Source organism: Plecotus auritus (assembly GCF_963455305.1).
Source record: "Plecotus auritus genome assembly, chromosome: 5".
Lineage (NCBI taxonomy): Eukaryota > Metazoa > Chordata > Mammalia > Chiroptera > Vespertilionidae > Plecotus > Plecotus auritus.
Window position 1 is genome coordinate 73,692,758 of NC_137776.1, and position 17,515 is coordinate 73,710,272.

Consider the following 17,515-nt stretch of genomic DNA (forward strand, 5'->3'; position numbering starts at 1 on the left):
AATGAACATTTGCCGAACTCATGAATGAAGGAAAAATACCAAAACACAGCTAGCTTTTGTGCTTTCGAAGGAAGGTTCGGGTGCCTTAAAATTCCCTATTTCACAACAATTAAAATTTGTATTTGGTTTAACGGTTAAACACTTTTTGCTTTGTGATTTGGAAAAGTAATAAACAGTTTAATGGACTCATATGGATTAAACCTAGGATTTCCCAGAATCATTCAATAAGCATTTATTGCATATCTATCATGTGTCAACTTACCAGCCACTCTACATTGGGCGTATCTCAATCCAAACTCTGTCCCCTCCTGGTGCTCATTCAGGACCTTGCTCCATCCTTACATTCTTCATGAGCTCACTGCTTCACCTGCTCTACCTGCTCTGCACTTTAACAATCTTCAATCAGCTTCTCATTTAACAAATTCCGCTCTCTGAGTTTTCCTTACTCCCATCCTATTATGTTTGCTTTTGATATTGTTGAAGCAGCAGACCTTTGTGCATTCTCCCATTCTCTCAAGCTTTTCCTGCTTTCACTTCCTTTCACATCCAAGCCTATGTCCCTGATTCAGCAGCCACATCAGCCTCTCTCCCCATCAGTGTCCATCTGTCTGTCTGTGTCTGTCCTGCATTCAATGATCCATTTCTCTCTTTTATTCACTTTTTATTGTTATACAATCTTCCTTGTGCTCCCTAATTCTGGAAAAATAACTTTTGACTACTCAGTATAACAACATTACAAATAATGACTGCTTTCTTCAAATAGGCTTCTGACTTTACTTAGCAAAACTTTTTTTTTTATTATGATAAGGACATTTAACATATCCATGAAATCATTGCCAAGTCTAATGTCATGAAACTTGGCAAACTTTTTATGTGTTCCTGGTCACTTTCTCATGACACTGTTCTCCCAAAGTGTTACCCCTTTCAAGTTAGCCCATCAAATTTTCTCCTTCACAGAGGTCAGCCCTGGTGTTAGAACACTCACAATTCTTCCCACTTTCCTAGTTAGCCTGTGTGATCAAAATGAACAAACAAACCAAAATAAACTTTGATAAATTCCTATACATCTTGCCTTCTGAAAGTTTTATATCAATTTCTCATGTATTCTTTACAACAATGTGAAATTATTATTATTGCCTTAAACTTACATGTGAAGAAACTCAAGCAGGGAGTGGTTAAGTGCCTTACATAAGCTCTCACACTTAATCAGTGTCTGAGCTGAGGTACATATTCACTTTTTTTCTGACTCCAAGCCCCAAGTTCTGAATCACAACACACCCATGGGCTCTTTCCTATATATACCCTTTCCTCCTACTAACTCACTTAATGCCCTTTTTAAGTCCAAAAATAAAAATTCACGTTTTTTATTTCCTCCTTCTGCTATCATTTCTCATTTTCCCTCTTGGCTCCCAGAGTTCTGAATGTGGGTCTGTGACTCTGGTCCACCTATCTAATGAACGCCCATGCCTGGGATAACATAGGCATATGCAAACATTAAAATTATTGGGCCTGTCAGTGCTGTCCACTGCATAAACAACTCACAGACATGTCCTGTTTTGTCTCAGAGGAAATGATGCTCCTTTGGCCCAAGGCTGTTGTTGGTTTTTTTTTTTCCTTCCAGTTCTTACCTCTATACCATCTTATTCTGTTGAGGGCAGAAACAGAATATTAGAGACTAGCTATAGTTATAAGAAATATTTATCATGCTCTTTCAACCTTGATTGCTTTGTTCTCATTAAATAAAGCACATTCTAATCTGGCTGTGAGTTGCATGCCCCTGGGACCTGTCAGTCAACCTTGGACCTATCAGGCATCTTCTCTCCAAATTCTTCTTTCACCCTTTATCCTCTTCCTTCTCTGTTGTTGTTGTTGTTTTCACTGACCTGTAAGTGTTGGTAATCCTTGGCTTACTATTCTAGGCCTTCATTATTCCTCATAGTTTACACACTTCCTATGGGTTTTAGATTTGCCTTTGTCTGAGCCATTACTTATAACATGTTGACCCCTCAAGAGTTCCTCTGAACCTCAGCTCCCTCTTATGTGGCAGAACTATATTTTCTAACTAAGTACTGAGAAAATTAATAAACAGAAACTTCATTTAAAATGGAGTCAGGAGGCTAGAAGGGAGAACTCTCACCAGTGTCACTCGACGCACACAACTGACCCCCACAGGAAGAGACTCATCTTGCATCTCCAGCAGGAGAAAGAAAAGATTCCTCCTTGTCCAGTAACAGCTCAGCCAATGAAAAGTCACTACACTTACCATTTGTGACAGCCTGGATGGACTTATGCAAAGTGAAATGGGTCAGACAGAGAAAGACAAATACCGTATGATATCACTTATATGCAGAATCCGAAGAACAAAATAAGCAAACAAAACAGAAACAGACTCACAGATACGAAGAATAAACTGAGGGTAACCAAATGGGAAGAGGATTGAAGAGCTGGATGAAAATGTGAAGGGATTATGTAGTACAAATTGGTAGTTACAAAACAGGGATGTAAAGTAAAGCATAGGGAATATAGTCAATAATTTTGTAATAACTATGTATGGTACCAGAATTATTGGGGCAACATTTTGTAAATTATATAATTGACCACTAAACTGTACACCTGAAACTAATACAAAATGATACTAAATGTCAACTGTAATTAAAAATAATAACTTAAAAATAAAAATAAAAGTCACTATACTTCAAACTTTAAGTTTCCTTAAACAAACACTTTGTTTACAATAGCCCCTCCCAAGTCCATAAAAAAACTTCCCTGTCCTTTGATTTTTTTTGGACTTGTATGTGGTTCACCATTAGAATGCATGTTCCAAATTGCAATTCTTTGTTTTTCCCAACTAAACCTATTTTTCTGAATAAATATTTGGCTGTCCATTTGTTTAAGGTCAACACTGCCTCTAGGATATAGCACAGACACCTCAGTGAAATCACTGTCTTATTTTCAGACTTGCCCCCTTTTCTGGCTTGCATGGTTAGTCATCCCTTTTTCCAGTTTGCTTTCTTCACTTTCTGAATCCTCCCTTCTCTCACCATCCACAGCAAAAGGTACAAAGCCTGAATTCCAGAACTGTGTCCATCTTTGTCATCCTAGGACCAAAACATCATTTGAGCTCTTCTTTTTTCTCATCTGAGTTCTTCTTGCTGTTCCCTCTGAGGCAAGTCAAAAAAAAAATTTTTAAACCATAAATCTCACCCTATTTCTTCTGGAAAGCGGGATAATGTACAAATGCCTTAGTAGGGCATACAGGCACCTTTTCATCATCCCCCAAACGTTCTTCTCCATTCCATTCATTCCCTCATTCTTCTAAACACCAACTATGCTAAACTCATGGCAGTTCCCAAACTGTAACATGCTTTCACTACTTTATACACTGCTGATATGAGTACGCATGCACACTCTTTATCCGAAACACATTTCTCTTTCTTCAATCCACTTTCTTTGCCTGCCATTTGCTCCACTCCTGCTCATTTTTACAGTTTAATTCCAATGTAACCACCATGAAGCTCTTTGCTTGTATAGGCTCAGTTACTCACTCCTTCCCAGCATTTCCCCTACTCTGAAACACACTTTGTTACAATTATTTTTGTTACCTACACATTATAACTACTTTTGGTGTGTCTCTTTCCCACATCTATACAACTAGAGAATAAGCTGGGTTTGTCTTATAATACTTCTTTATTTTCCCCAAATCTAGCAAAGTGGCCAAAATAAGCACTCAACAGATATTTGTTAACTATTGAATAAATTTATGAACAACATGGATATTACAATGGGAAATGTCTAGATTCATTCCAATGTATTAATAAGTAAAACTAAATAATACATCCCAGAGTGGTAGCTCACAAAATGAGAAATACATAAGAAGTAAAAGTACAATATCCCAATTTATATTGACCTTTGATAGGAATTGATCTTGTATGGCAAAATCAAAGCAAATGATAGAGATTTGGGGTGAAGTTAGAAGTGTTCCAGAAAAAGGTAAAGTGGCTTGAATAATATTCAAGCAGATAAATACATACTAGCTTCAAAAAGAAAAAAAAAAAAAACTAAAATAAGAAGATAGAGGACTACATTTAAAAAAATCCTAATCAGTAGTTGATTTTTACAAAGCTAATGCAGGAAAACCCAGGTTAGAACAACTTTAGGGAGTAAGCTTTATTATAAGGGAACATTTTTAGTTTGTAAGCGTTATCGAACATTGAAATAAGTTATTCACAAGAGTCACAGAATTTATTTGGAAGACCAACAAGATTTTATTCAAGAAGCTTGAAATTAAAGAATCCTTTAATAAAAAACGTATTTCTGATTCTACAGCTATAAAATATAAAACACAAGAAAAACTCTGCTAATGAACTACATGACGCCAATGGATCATATTGCACATCATTATAAAAATATACTTTTTAAAAATTGACAAAATATGGATTTAAACCTAAGAGTGCACATTTCTTCTGGGGTAAACTTAAAATATAAATGACTCATTTAAAAATATTTAAATAGAATTATTTAAAAGTTACTGCTTCTGGACAATAAAACATAGAAACCTCATTGTGGGAACAATGTGAAGTCATTAAAAATTGATCCTAGGTCTTGTCCATTTCTGATTTTTATTATTCTCTTAGTCCATCTTTATCATATCCCAATAATAGCTGACAGGGTATTCTCTCTATAATGTATTTTTCTCTGACTTAGATTAAACCTTTGGAACTAAATTTCCCATTTTTCTCTATGGAATATTTGGGGCTTTTTAATGTATATTAAGAAAATATAAAAGGCCAGATGCTCTTTCACTTGATGGTGTTTTCCAGGATGAAGATTGGGTATGTGTGTGGACAACAAATCACTGGGCCACTCATTGTCACACCATTATTACTAGATGCAGTTAAAAAAAAAAAAAAAGACAAGGCTCAGATTTTATGAAACAGGATATTAGCTACCATTTTTTATTTTGGATTAATTGCTATTCCAGAATATAGACTCAGATTGTCCTTATCCATTTGAAACATGAAACACAAAATCTATTTAGAAGAATTAAGTTTTAGCACATAACTGGTTTTTATTCTGGAAAATCATTCATGGAGGAGGAGAAAACTCACTTATAAATTTTCATTTGGAAAAAAATGATTTAGGAAATAGTGCTGAATGGATACCTGATCTTATTAATGTCTAAAGTATATCCACTGTCAAGACAGAAGAGGATACTTTGAGGGTAAGATGTGGGTTTTATGTATATGAATATAAATGATGTTAATAATAACTGAAATTGTTTCTACAGTAAAATTTCTCAGTACATTACAAGACCAAATCAACCCAGATTTTCATAAAAGCAAATCTTTGTTAGTGATTTGGGGCACTAGAATATTATGTGTTTGGATTATTTGTTTGTTTGTTTTAAGGAGAAAGTATTCTCTCCTTTTCAAATAATAAACACCTATTGATTTCACTGCTGAATCAAAAACTTGCTAGAATAAATATAATAGTTTTAGTCAGTCTACTATTGTCTTACATTTATAGTGCATAAAGACCTATTTAATTCTGCATAGTAAGTAGCTTGGGCACATTTTTGATGCCTCAGGTGCCCCCTCAGAGTCCTTCCTTAGACCCTACTCGACTCTGTCCATCTCAGCTGTCCTTCTTCAGGTGTCCTCAAACTATGGCCCACGGGCCACATGCGGCCCGCCGAGGACATTTATCCGGCCCTCCGGGTGTCACTGCCTGTCCTGCTTAGCAGCCGACTCATCCCGGGCCCGCATTGCGCATAGGAATTTGTTCATAGTTTTATTTTTAAACTATAGTCCGGCCCTTCAATGGTTTAAGGGACAGTGAACTGGTCCCCTGTTTAAAATGTTTGAGGACCCCTGCTCTAGATGACCAGCACTGATTGGACCCATATGGTCCCACTTCCTGAGGATTGCCAGTCAGTCACTCTCTTTGAATGCTAAGCCCTCCCTCCTGGCTGCCAAAGTGCAGACAGGCTTTTGGCTTCCCAACCACTTCCAGAACGGGATGAAATAAATGCCTCTTTACAGAGTGTAGGATCTGACTTTCTGAGTAGCCATCCAAGGGGGTACCCAGAGTCCATGGAACGCAGGAAGTGAAGACAGGATGATAAACTTGAATCCAAAGGAAGCAGGAAGAAACATGGCAGATAAAACCTCTTTCCTCTGGCCCTGCTCAATAGTTCTCTGTGTCTGAGACTCTCTGTAGAGTAGTAGCCAGCATGGTAGCACATCCCCTCTACTATTTCCCAACATTTCCTGCCTCACTTCCTTTTTAATTCACCCTTTGTGTCTGGATTCATGCCTCCCAAATAAATCATGGATACTTAATTCAGGCTTTGCTTTCTAAGGAATCAGGGCTGAGACAATTGTTACTTTCCTCGTGGCAGAGATGAATAGCTCTCGTGCAGTATCGGTAAAAATGAGGTTTTGCAAACATTTTGAATTGTATTTGTACAGCAGAAAGTGTTCTGCTACCTGAAAAATCTTTATTTTATTGTTAAAACAAACAACAAACAAGAAAACAAAACAAAACAAAATAAAAAACTAAGACAGAGATTTTAAATATACTGCCATTAAGTGGCAATTTGGCTATTTGAATCCCAAATTCTATCTGGTTCCAAAGTCTGTTGTCTTAACCACTATACTCTATTGCTTCATGTAGTAATAACATTAATAATAGTAAATATAATTAAGATTTATTATCTTTTGCTATTTGGAAAGCATGCTACATCAATTTTCTCATATAACCTCAAAATAACTATATGATATAGGTACTCTTATTAACCCCAAACTGCAGTCAAGATCTCCAAGGATTATAGCAACAAATAAAATTTGAAGCTGTGATTCCTCACTCAAGTGTTCTGACTTAGAAACCCCTATTCCTACCTAATGAGAAATATTGCTTCTGAGCACATTTCAATTTAGTAGAGAATTTTTAAGAAAGAGTAACTACACATATTCAGTAAATTAAGAAGTGCACTGTGGAGTAAAAGTCTCTTTTATCTTAGAGAAATGGAAGCTCTAAATCAGATGCATTGCATTGACCAAAATGAAAAACCACAGAGAGTCAAGCTTCATAATTAAAATAGTTTTCTGAGAGAGCCTAAGGTGAGGTTTATTGGACAGTAAGCTATTATCCATTCATAAAGCATCTTATCAATTTCATAGATTTTTGTGGTTATTAAAAATTACATAAGATACAAAATTTATTGTGGTTAATGGCCAAATCTTGAGAAAATTATAACCAGAGAACAAGGCTTCATTTATAGTGATATTGATCACTAGATTTCATTTTTTTTCTTACCAAGTTTATGTTCAGAAAATACTAGAATTCAGTTTATTTTTCTTCTTTCTTGTTTTGCATCTCCACCAATTATCTTCTAGATTTTCAACTGTTATATTTTTCTAATTTTTAAATGTATGGTGAGGCCATACAATAGTGCAAACCATGGCTATTGTAATAATCTGCCCAATGATAACCACACTGACTTTGCCGGAGCACTATCATTATGAGAATTAAAACATTAAAGAGAGATTTAAAATGCCTTATTAGGCTAAGGCTGGTAGATCTATTGTTTACCCTTCCATTTTTTATGGTCTTTTTCAACAGGGATCTGAATAAGGGCTCAATACTCACTTTACAAAAATAAAATCATTTCAGATTTATTTTGTACAAACCACTCAATAATTCAGGAATAGCTTTCTGATTGAAATTATTTTCATCTTTTTGCTAAATCTCATCATTTTACTCCCATAAAAAGTCCATTTTGTTATTAAAGACATACTACAGTGAATGAGCACTAGATGTATTGCATTATTTAATTAATGATTGCATTCATTATTTTGATTGGAAGTAAATAATATTAAAAGAGCAAACAAAATATTTTAATGAGAACTTTGATATTAATCTATTATTATTGCTACTACTACTATTATTATTATTGGCTTTAAAGGTTATGGTTGAATGAATGGTTTCAGAAATGTAATAGTTTATTAAATGCCTTGAAAAGTTTTCCATCATATGAAGTAAAATTTGCCAGTATTTGCCTCTTACTAGAAGTAGTAGCATGATATAAAGTAAAAAACATAAAAGTAGCAAAAAAAAAAAGTTACATACAAAATTAACATGTGGGCTTCATATTGAACATCCTGACTTCAGAACCTTACATTTCAGGCTATAAATATTACTTTTAATGTCTATAGTGCTTTTGAATTTATGTTAAAAGTGACGCTAAGTTTTCTGAGAGTACTCTGTGATAAATGAAACAGAAACAGTTGATTGCTGAGAATAAGGTGCATTTGGTCTGATTTGGTGGATGTGGAGACATTTCTTAAACTAGAAATGTACTTTGCACAATGTGTTTATTTTAGTAGGGTGCAGTACTGCACATGTGAGCATAAATCATATATTATTCATCTAGATATCTCTTTAGGATTTAAAACCACATTGTGTGACACCTGTTAGGAGTTAATTGTTCATAGAATAGATAAATTAGTGGATGCACTAAATTACAGAGCTTCATGAGGTAATCAATCAATGGGTGTTTTTTTTTGTTCTTATGAGGTTTTTTTAACCAGGAATGAATTTTTGTCATATCCTATGGCTTGAGTCAGGTGTCTACTCCATATCAAACAAGCTCCAAAATCACGAAGTACAGCAGGTAATTAGGAGGCAAGTTGCAAATGAAGAGCTGGAGCCTTGGACATACTCCACTGATACTAAAATTGGTATGTGTACCTGAAAAATGCAAGATGTGTGAGTAAAGGCCTCAGAGGATATATCAAATTGACAACTTTTGTTTCTTTAGGACTTATCTAGCACCAGATGAAACAAATAATACTGTAGGTGCTTTGAGCAACAGTTTTGCTTTTGGTCTAAATGAGAGGAAGCCTTGATCCCAGATGAGTCGAATTCCTCGTTGACTTTTCCTCATGATAGGCCTGGACACATAACACCTAGTCATACTTCTGTTCAGTATATATTTGTTTTTTTTAAAAAAAAAAAGCTATGCCCAGCCAGTGTGGCTCAGTGGTTGAGTGTTGACCCACGAACCAGGAGGTTGCTGGTTCAATTCACGGTCAGGGCACATGCCTGGGTTGCAGGCTTGATCCCCAGTATGGGTCAGCAGATTTATATTTCTCTCTCATCGATGTTTCTGTTTCTCTATTCTTCTCCCTTCCTCTCTCTCTAAAATCAATAAAAACATATTTTTAAGAAGGAATAGCTATGATAGATGATTACAGGGTGAAGATGTCTGGAGACTAAATACACCTTACTTAAGATTTGTCCCTGATAGCAAATCTCAGCCCATGGCACTTTTCTCAGTCCTTTTCTTTTATCCTAACTTCCAACGAAACTGGGGGAAAAAAAGTATTCCTCTTTTTAGCACACAGACCTTGCCCATTCTGTTTCATGCCATTGTTCATATTTCTTACTCCACTGAAATTCCCTGCCTACAAATCCTCATATTGAAATTATAACCAACCTTCAAGGCCCAATTCAAATTTTCACAGAAGTGAGCTCTCTCTCCTTTAAATCCCCCCAAAAAAACAAACAAACAAAAAACAACAACACCTCTTCTATGTTTTTATTTCATCTCACCCTATTTTTTTGGCAGAGATTCTATAAAGCAAAGACGGTATCTTGATTATTCCTGATTATATCTCTGTGCCTTATATGTAGCCCTAACGAGCAAGCTGTTCATTGTAGGATTTCAATACATATTCTTATGAAGCCTTTTCCTACCAAGGCTTATATAAATAGCACAAACTTGATTAACCAACTGCATATTTAAATGAAAGTGAGGTAAACTGTAATGAGAAACTATGTTATCTGGATCAACTCTCCAACTAAAAACAATGAAAAATGCTGGCTAATTTTTTAAAATCACCTTAAAGAACAAAGGGCTGATTTTCCCACAATCTTTTCACCCAGGCTCACTGTGTTCTAAGCACCCTGGCCTTCTCCCTTCTTTCCCAAATGCCAAGCACATTAAGTTTCTGGACTTTTCTAACTTGCTGTTCTGCCTGGACCATCCTTCTCTTGGATTCCTCTAAGGCTTCCTACGTTTTCATTCAGCTCTGCTCAAATATCAACTCAAAGAGATCTTTCCAGACTATCCTATCTAAAACAGTACACTCTTGTCTCCTTTCCCTATCATTCATATAATTTCATATCATTTTAGTTTAATTTGCATCCCCATCTATAATATCAAACTCCTTTGGAGCAGGTGGGAATGTATTTTCATCATATCCCCCTTCCCTCTCCCTCTCCCCCAAAAAAGAACAAAAAGCTGAAAAGATAGTGGAAAGTGGGGCTGAAAATAATTTTTGGATGTGGAATTCTAAACCCAGAGAGAAAAAGTGCATATCAAGTGAACATACTGCCCTTTGCCTGAGGGCATCCTATATAATAAAAGGGTAATATGCAAATCAACCGAACAGCGGAACAAGAGGGGGGGGGCGGGAAGGGGCCAGCAAGCAGGCGGCGCCAGGCCAGCCAAGGCACATGTCAGCAGGCAGAGGGAGGGAATGGTGATTGGGGGGCGGCGGCAACCAGCAGCGGTGGAGGGGTGATCAGGGGGTGGGACCAGTTGCTTGCCGGCTGGCGCCCTCCCCTGATCAGCCCGCCCTGTCACTTCCAGCAGAGGGAGGCCTGCAGAGAGCAGGCCTAAGCCATCAGTTGGACATTCCCTGAGGGCTCCCGGACTGCAAGAGAGTGCAGGCTGGGCTGAGAGACCCCCTTCCCCCAAGTGCATGAATCTTCATGCACCGGGCCTGAAGTCTGTTTATATTCTACATTTAAATTTAGGTCAATTGAGCTCACAGAATAATGGACAAAGTACTGCCTGAGGGTCTTTGGAAAAGATCAAAAAGAACTGCCCGGCAAGCAGGTGTGGCTCAATGGTTGAATCAGGAGGTCCAGGGTTCAATTCCCTGTAAGGGCCCTTGCCTGGGTTGTGGGCTGGATCCCAGTTCAGGAGCATGCAGGAGGCAGCCGATTGATAATTCTTTCTCATCACTAATGTTTCTATCTCTCTCTCCCTCTCCCTTCCTCGCTTTGAAATCAATATATTTTTTAAAAAGATAAAGAAGAACCAATATTAAATGTGTTGTTTTTCTCCAATCCCAAGGGATTATAAAGAAGACTGCCTTTATAGATGAGCAATGTAATAGAAGAAAAAAACAAAGAGTAAAGACTAATGCTGTCTCTGAGAAGTTGTAGCACAGCTGTAGCCCTCCTATTACATACCAGGCCCAGTGCACGAATTTGTGCACCAGTGGGATCCCTCGGCCTGGTCTGCGGGATCAGGCCTAAACCGGCTCTCCAACATCCCCCAAGGGGTCCCAGATTGCAAAAGTGTGCAGGTCAGGCTGAGGGACCCCACCAGTGCATGATTGGGACCAGGGAGGGACACGGGAGGTTGGCCAGCCAGGGAGGGACCATAGGAGGGCTTCAGGGTGTGCCCGGCCTGTCTCGCTCAGTCCTGATCAGCCAGACCCCAGCAGCAAGCTAACCTACCTGTCGGAGCATCTGTCCCCTGGTGGTCAGTGCACGTCATAGCAAGCGGTTGAGCGGCCTTAGCATATCATTAGTATATTACGCTTTGATTGGTTGAATGGATGACTGGACGCTTAGCATATTAGGCTTTTATTATATAGTATAATCTAAGAGTTTTAAACTGTTAGCCTAGATTGAGCTAATCAGTCACTGGGAGTGTCTCAAGCCCTTGAGAAAAATGCAAAATGGTCTGGAATAGGACATATTTATTCCAGGCCTCAGAGAATCTCCCATGATATTTCAATAACAATGATTAGCACACAGGCAAAGATAACCAGACATAAAGGAAACAAAGTAATACAGGTGACAACCAGTAGAAAGAGACCAAACTTCTTAGGTTCGAATCACAGGACAGAATATAAAACACTGCTTCCCAATTTAAAAAAAAAAAAAAAAGAATCTTGTTATAGTTGCAGTAAACAACTAAAACACAGGACAAAGTAAATTTTAGAAAGGAAAACTACAATAATTGAGATAAAAACAATGTTTATCAGAAAGGGAGACTGAATTAATTCATCAGAATATAAAACAAGATAAATTATTTGGAAATTTCAGTTCAGAAAGACAAACAGAAAAAAGAAGAATGTAAAACATGTTGAGAATAGAGTGAGCAAACTTAACAAAGGTTTAACTAAAGGATTAAAAGAAAATAAGAGAGAGAGAATATAAAAGAAGCTACATTTGAAAAGATATTATCTGGGAATTTCCTAAAAAATGTTAATGGCAGTTGTACATAATTTCAAGAGGCCCAACAATCCAGGCAGGGGAAATAAAAGGAAACTGACATCTGCATGCATCATGGTGAAACTGTGGACAAGCAGGCAACTTCTTGATCTCAGTCACAAATGACTGAAAGCAGTGGTGCTCTTTTTCGTAGCACCTCAGAGGCAGCTGGCTGCTTCAGGAATGAAACCGAGCATTGCCTTCCTGGCCACTGGCTGCCAGAGACTCATTGAAGTGGACAATGATACTAACTTGTACCTCCTAGGAGAGTGTGTGGCCACAGAAGTTGCTGCTGACGCTCTGAGTGAAGAATGGAAGGGTTATGTGGTTGAAATCAGTGGTGGGGATGACAAATACAGTTTCCCCACCAAGGAGAGTGTCTGACTGCTGCTGGGTAAGGGGCATTCCTGTTCCAGATCAAGGTGCACTGGAGAGAGAAAGTGAAAATCCGTTCAGGATTGCATTGTGGGTGCCAATCTCAGTGTTTTTAATGTGCTCATTGTTTAAAAGGGGGGAGAAAGATATTTCTGGTCTCACTGATACTACTGTGCCTCAATGCTTGGGGCCTAAGAGAGCTAGCAAAATCCGCAAACTCTCCTATCTTTAAATAAGACTATGTCTGTCAGTATGTTGTGAGAAAGCCCCTATACAAAGACAGTAAGAAACCTCAGACCAAAGCACCCAAGATTCAGCGTCGTGTTACTCCACATGTACTGCAACAGAAACAGTGTATTGCTCTGAAGAAACAATGCACTGCGAAAAATTAGAAAGAGGCTAAAGAAGATGTTAAACTTTTGGCTAAGAGAATAAAAGAGGCCAAAGAAAAATGTCAGGAACAAATTACCATGAGACATAGGCTGTCATCTCTGAAAGCTTCTACCTCTAAGTCTGAGTCCAGTAAAAAATGAGATTGAGTTCACTCAAGTATAAGAACAAACATCAAATTTCAAAAAAACAAACAAAACATATGCACACACACACACACAAACAGTGGAATGATATATTAGATGTGATGAAAGAAAACCACTGCCCACTGAAAATTCTATATCCAGAGAGAATATATATTTCCAGACTAAGGGAGAAATGGAGACATTTAGAAACAAGCAGACACTGAGACAGATTGTCACCACAAGACCCTCACTACAGGAATTTCTCAGAATACACTTTAAACAGAAGGAAAAGTGATCCTAGAAGGAAGGTCTAAGATTCAGGAAGAAATAAATAGCAAAGAACATGGTAAATATTGGGCAAATGGAAACCAACATTGACTCTATACGTAAAAGAGAATGAATAATGTCTAGTGGTGTTAAAAAAGAAAAAGAATAAATTAAATACAAAACAGCAAAAGCATATACATTGGGAAGGAGATTGAGCCAGAGAGAGAGAGAGAGAGAGAGAGAGAGAGAGAGAGATAGAGAACTCATGGACACAAACAACAGTACAACAGTGTGGTGATTGCAGGGGGAGGGGGGTTATAGGGGGAAGCGGTAGGGGGGAATAAATGGTGGTAGGAGAAAAAAATAGCCAGGCCTGCATGGCTCAGTGGTTGAGTGCCAACCTACAAACCAGGAGGTCACAGCTTGATTCCCAGTCAGGGTGATCAATGATTCTCTCTCATTGCTGATGTTTTTATCTCTCTCTCCTCCCTTCATCTCTGAAGTCAATAAAAATATATTTTAAAAATACATAAAAAATAAAACGAATACATTACATTTTAAAAAGAGATAAATAGCCTGGCTCAGTTGGTTGAACATTGTCCCTTGCACCAAAAGATCACCAGTTCTGGTCTAGATCAAGGCTCGTGCCTAGATTGTGGGTTCGATCCCCAGTGGGGGAGGGGGGAGAGTGCAGGAGGCAGCCGACTGATATTTGTCTCTTATTGATGTTTCTATCTCTCCCTCTTCCTTCCTCTCTCTGAAATCAATAAAAACACATTTTTTAAAAGATATAAATAGAATAAACATATTTTAAGCTAATGTTTTGGAAGAGGGTAAAATATTTGATTAGCTTTAGCCTTTGATAAGTATCAATGTTATAATCCAAGGTAGGCCACTAACAGAACAGAAACAAAGTGTGTCACTACCAAAGAAGTAGAGAAAAATATAGAAGAATAAAAAATAATGAAAGAAAAAACAAGACATATTGATAGAAAAAAAGCAAAAACCAAAAGAAACATGCACTATGAGTCCATATATAGAAATTCAAAAACAAAGTAAACTATATTTTTTAAGGTGCATAGATATAGGTGGGAAAATAATGAAAGGTAAAAAAATAGTGAATAAATGCAATTTAACCCTGTGGTCATGGATGAGTTTGTGTTGACATAAGGACAAATGTCAAGGGGTGGGGCTTCTAGGGTTGACGGGGTCTATATCTTGACCTGGGTGGTGGTTATACAGAAGTTTGATGAATAATTTAAAATATTTGTATATGTTTTATACAGTTTACTAAAAATGGTTTCTGTATTATTTTCCAATGACAATATCTAAAAATTTTAAAGTGAGTTAAAAATCAGAATATATAAAAATCTATGAGACTAGGAACGCTTCCCTTTCCTTCATCATCCGGCACATGCAGATCTAAGGACTCTGGTGGTTTTCAAATGCTGCGCCTCACTGGAGTGTTGGCCAGTTGGTACCAAACTTTCTCTGGTCTGAGGTGAACAACACAGAGACAACAGAAGTGTGCACAGAAAGGGGACAGTTTTCTGTCTTGCTAAAGACTTTCATTCTGAGGTTTTATCCTACCTAGGTGTGGGACTGGTATTTTATATGTCCTTTTTCTGTTAAAAATGAGAGTGGCAGTAGGTGGTCAGTTACTCTTTGATGCCCTTACTAAAAACAAAAACAAAAAATAGGTCAGTCCTCCTTTCCCTTGCATAGTTGACTGAGGACCCAGAGCCTAAGAATCTCTAATTTGCAAATACCAGTAAAGTGATTCTGTGTCTATTTTCAGGGAAAGGGCAACTTTCAATAAAAATGTGACTTGATACTGAACTGAAACAATGTTGGTGAGAATGAAAAATTGACAAACATGGAATGTAGTATCAGGCACAACATTCTGTGACATGCTGTATTAAATGTGAAAGCCTTAAGGGGAAGGGTCAATGAAGGAAAATGTATATGGACGTGCAGGAGGGTACATCTAAAGCTCCCAATGGAGGGATGGCTTCATTTTCAGAATTATTCAGTGCTCAGACATAATATTTTATGCTGCCTATGAGTATATATATTTGTCTTCTTGGAGGATGTACATACTGGTGAAACTTGAATTAATTTATCTTCTGTATGTGTCTTAATCAGTTCAATTGCAAAACTAACATAGGGGAACAACTGGGTTATAATTATTTTCTAAATGATGTACTATAGAATATCATAAATATATTCAGACTAGAGATCCATTGCACAAAATTTGTGCACTGGACGGGGAGGGCGGGGTGGTGGTCCCTCAGCCCAGCCTGCCCCCTCTCACAATCCAGGAGCCTCAGGGGATGTCCTACTGACGGCTTAGGCCCACTCCCCCCGGGAAGCAGGCCTAAACCACACTCTGGCCGCCTCCCTCTGCGAGCTGATCAGGGGAAGGCGCCACCCCCATCACCCCACTGCTGCTGCCACTGCTGGCTGCCAAGGTGTTTTCATCAACACGAACTCTAGTCCCTTCACCACAAAAAAAATGACAACTTTCTTTAGGCATTTTTAAGATATCTCTTTCATAGGATATGACATTTCTTTCTTTCTTTTTTTATCCTCACCTGAGTATATGTTTCCATTGATTTTTAGAGAGCATGAAAGAGAGAGGGAAAGACAGAGAGAAACATCAATGTGAGAGGGACACTTCTCTGGTTGCCTCCTGCATGAGCCCTGACCTGGGACCCAGCCAGGGGGGAGCCTGCAACCTAGGTACATGGCCTTGATCAGAATTGAACCCGGATCCTGCAGTCCGCAGGCCGAGGATCTATCCACTGAGCCAAACCGGCTAAGGCAGAATATGACATTTCTTAGCCCCTCCAGCAGCAGACCTTTGTTTTTCTTCCAGGAGTGAGGTGGAAAAACCCTAGATCACCTTCTTGGATTCTTATTACCCAAGTTACCAAGAACACTGCGAGTGGCGTACAGGGAGCTTAGCCGATGAGCTGTAAGAAAAGGTGTTTCCTCTGTAGCTCATGTGCAGAGGCGGGCCTGCTGGGGCGCTGTCTCCCCATGGTGGTGGCCTGGGCACGCCCCCCTGCCACTCGGCTCCCGCTATCTCTGTGGGCCTTCTCTGCCCTGCTCTCTGCAGACCCGTTCTTCGCTGTGGCACTGGCCGGCCCTGCTCCCTGCTCTCTGCGGGCCTGTTCTGCCCTGATCTCTGCGCACCTGCTAGTTGCCTGCGCCATCCATGGCTTGCCTCACCGTACAGCAGTCCCCTCCCCCCCCCCATCTGTGCGCACAGCCTATAAAGAGGTAATACGCAAATTTGTCCAGTTGTGACTGTTATGGCATCCTGGACAAATTTGCATATTACCTCTTTATATATATAGATATTTTAATAGAGTACATTATAATAGAATATAATAAGTATTTTATGGTTACTATGTGTTTTTTTATTTTATTAATTAATTCTATTCCTTACTAATTACGCTGGCAGATAACACTATCCCCATTTTAGAGATGAGGATTCCAAAGCTCATAGAAGTTGGGTAACTGTCAGCTCCTAATGGCAAAACTAGAATGGAGTTCACTGTGGTTGAACTTCAAAGTCCTGCTCCTAGCTACTTTGTTGCTTAGTTCACCACTGCATTAACATTCAAAGAGCATTCCTGTAAAGATTAAAATGCCACTTAGTCTTTTAAACCACATCTGCACATACTCAGGCAATTTCTACTGACCCCTTGGAGGGAAGGACAGCCTTTTCCCCAGAAGCACATGAACAACACCAGGACATGTGTAAGGGGGCACAAGAAAAATTCAGAAATTGGGGCATAAATCTCTTTCAAAACAAAACCACAGCATCTTTAATCAAGCCTGGCAATTATCGTATCGTTTCTCCGAGGCTGGAATTGGGAAATGTGGGCTATCCCACTAGGCCTTTAATACTTGGTTAGAAATGTATCCAAGAAGTTGACTAGCAAGACAATTCATGCAGCACAAACACGAATATGTAATTCTCTTCCCCAATTACCACAAAGCACAGTTGGTTCCTGCCCTGAATTCCCTTTGAAGACAATGAGTGCCCAGGA

At 38.5% G+C, this 17,515-nt stretch overlaps 1 protein-coding gene and 1 pseudogene across 3 annotated transcripts in view; one reads left to right on the forward strand and one right to left on the reverse strand.

Moving 5' to 3' along the window:
- ARHGAP15 (Rho GTPase activating protein 15) overlaps positions 1 to 17,515 on the reverse strand; it is a 691,399-nt gene that overhangs the window by 546,968 nt on the left and 126,916 nt on the right. The gene's annotated exons all lie outside the window — the stretch shown is intronic.
- On the forward strand, positions 12,447 to 13,205 carry LOC308248980 (small ribosomal subunit protein eS6-like; annotated as a pseudogene). Its single transcript has one exon. The product of its transcript is annotated as a small ribosomal subunit protein eS6-like (transcript).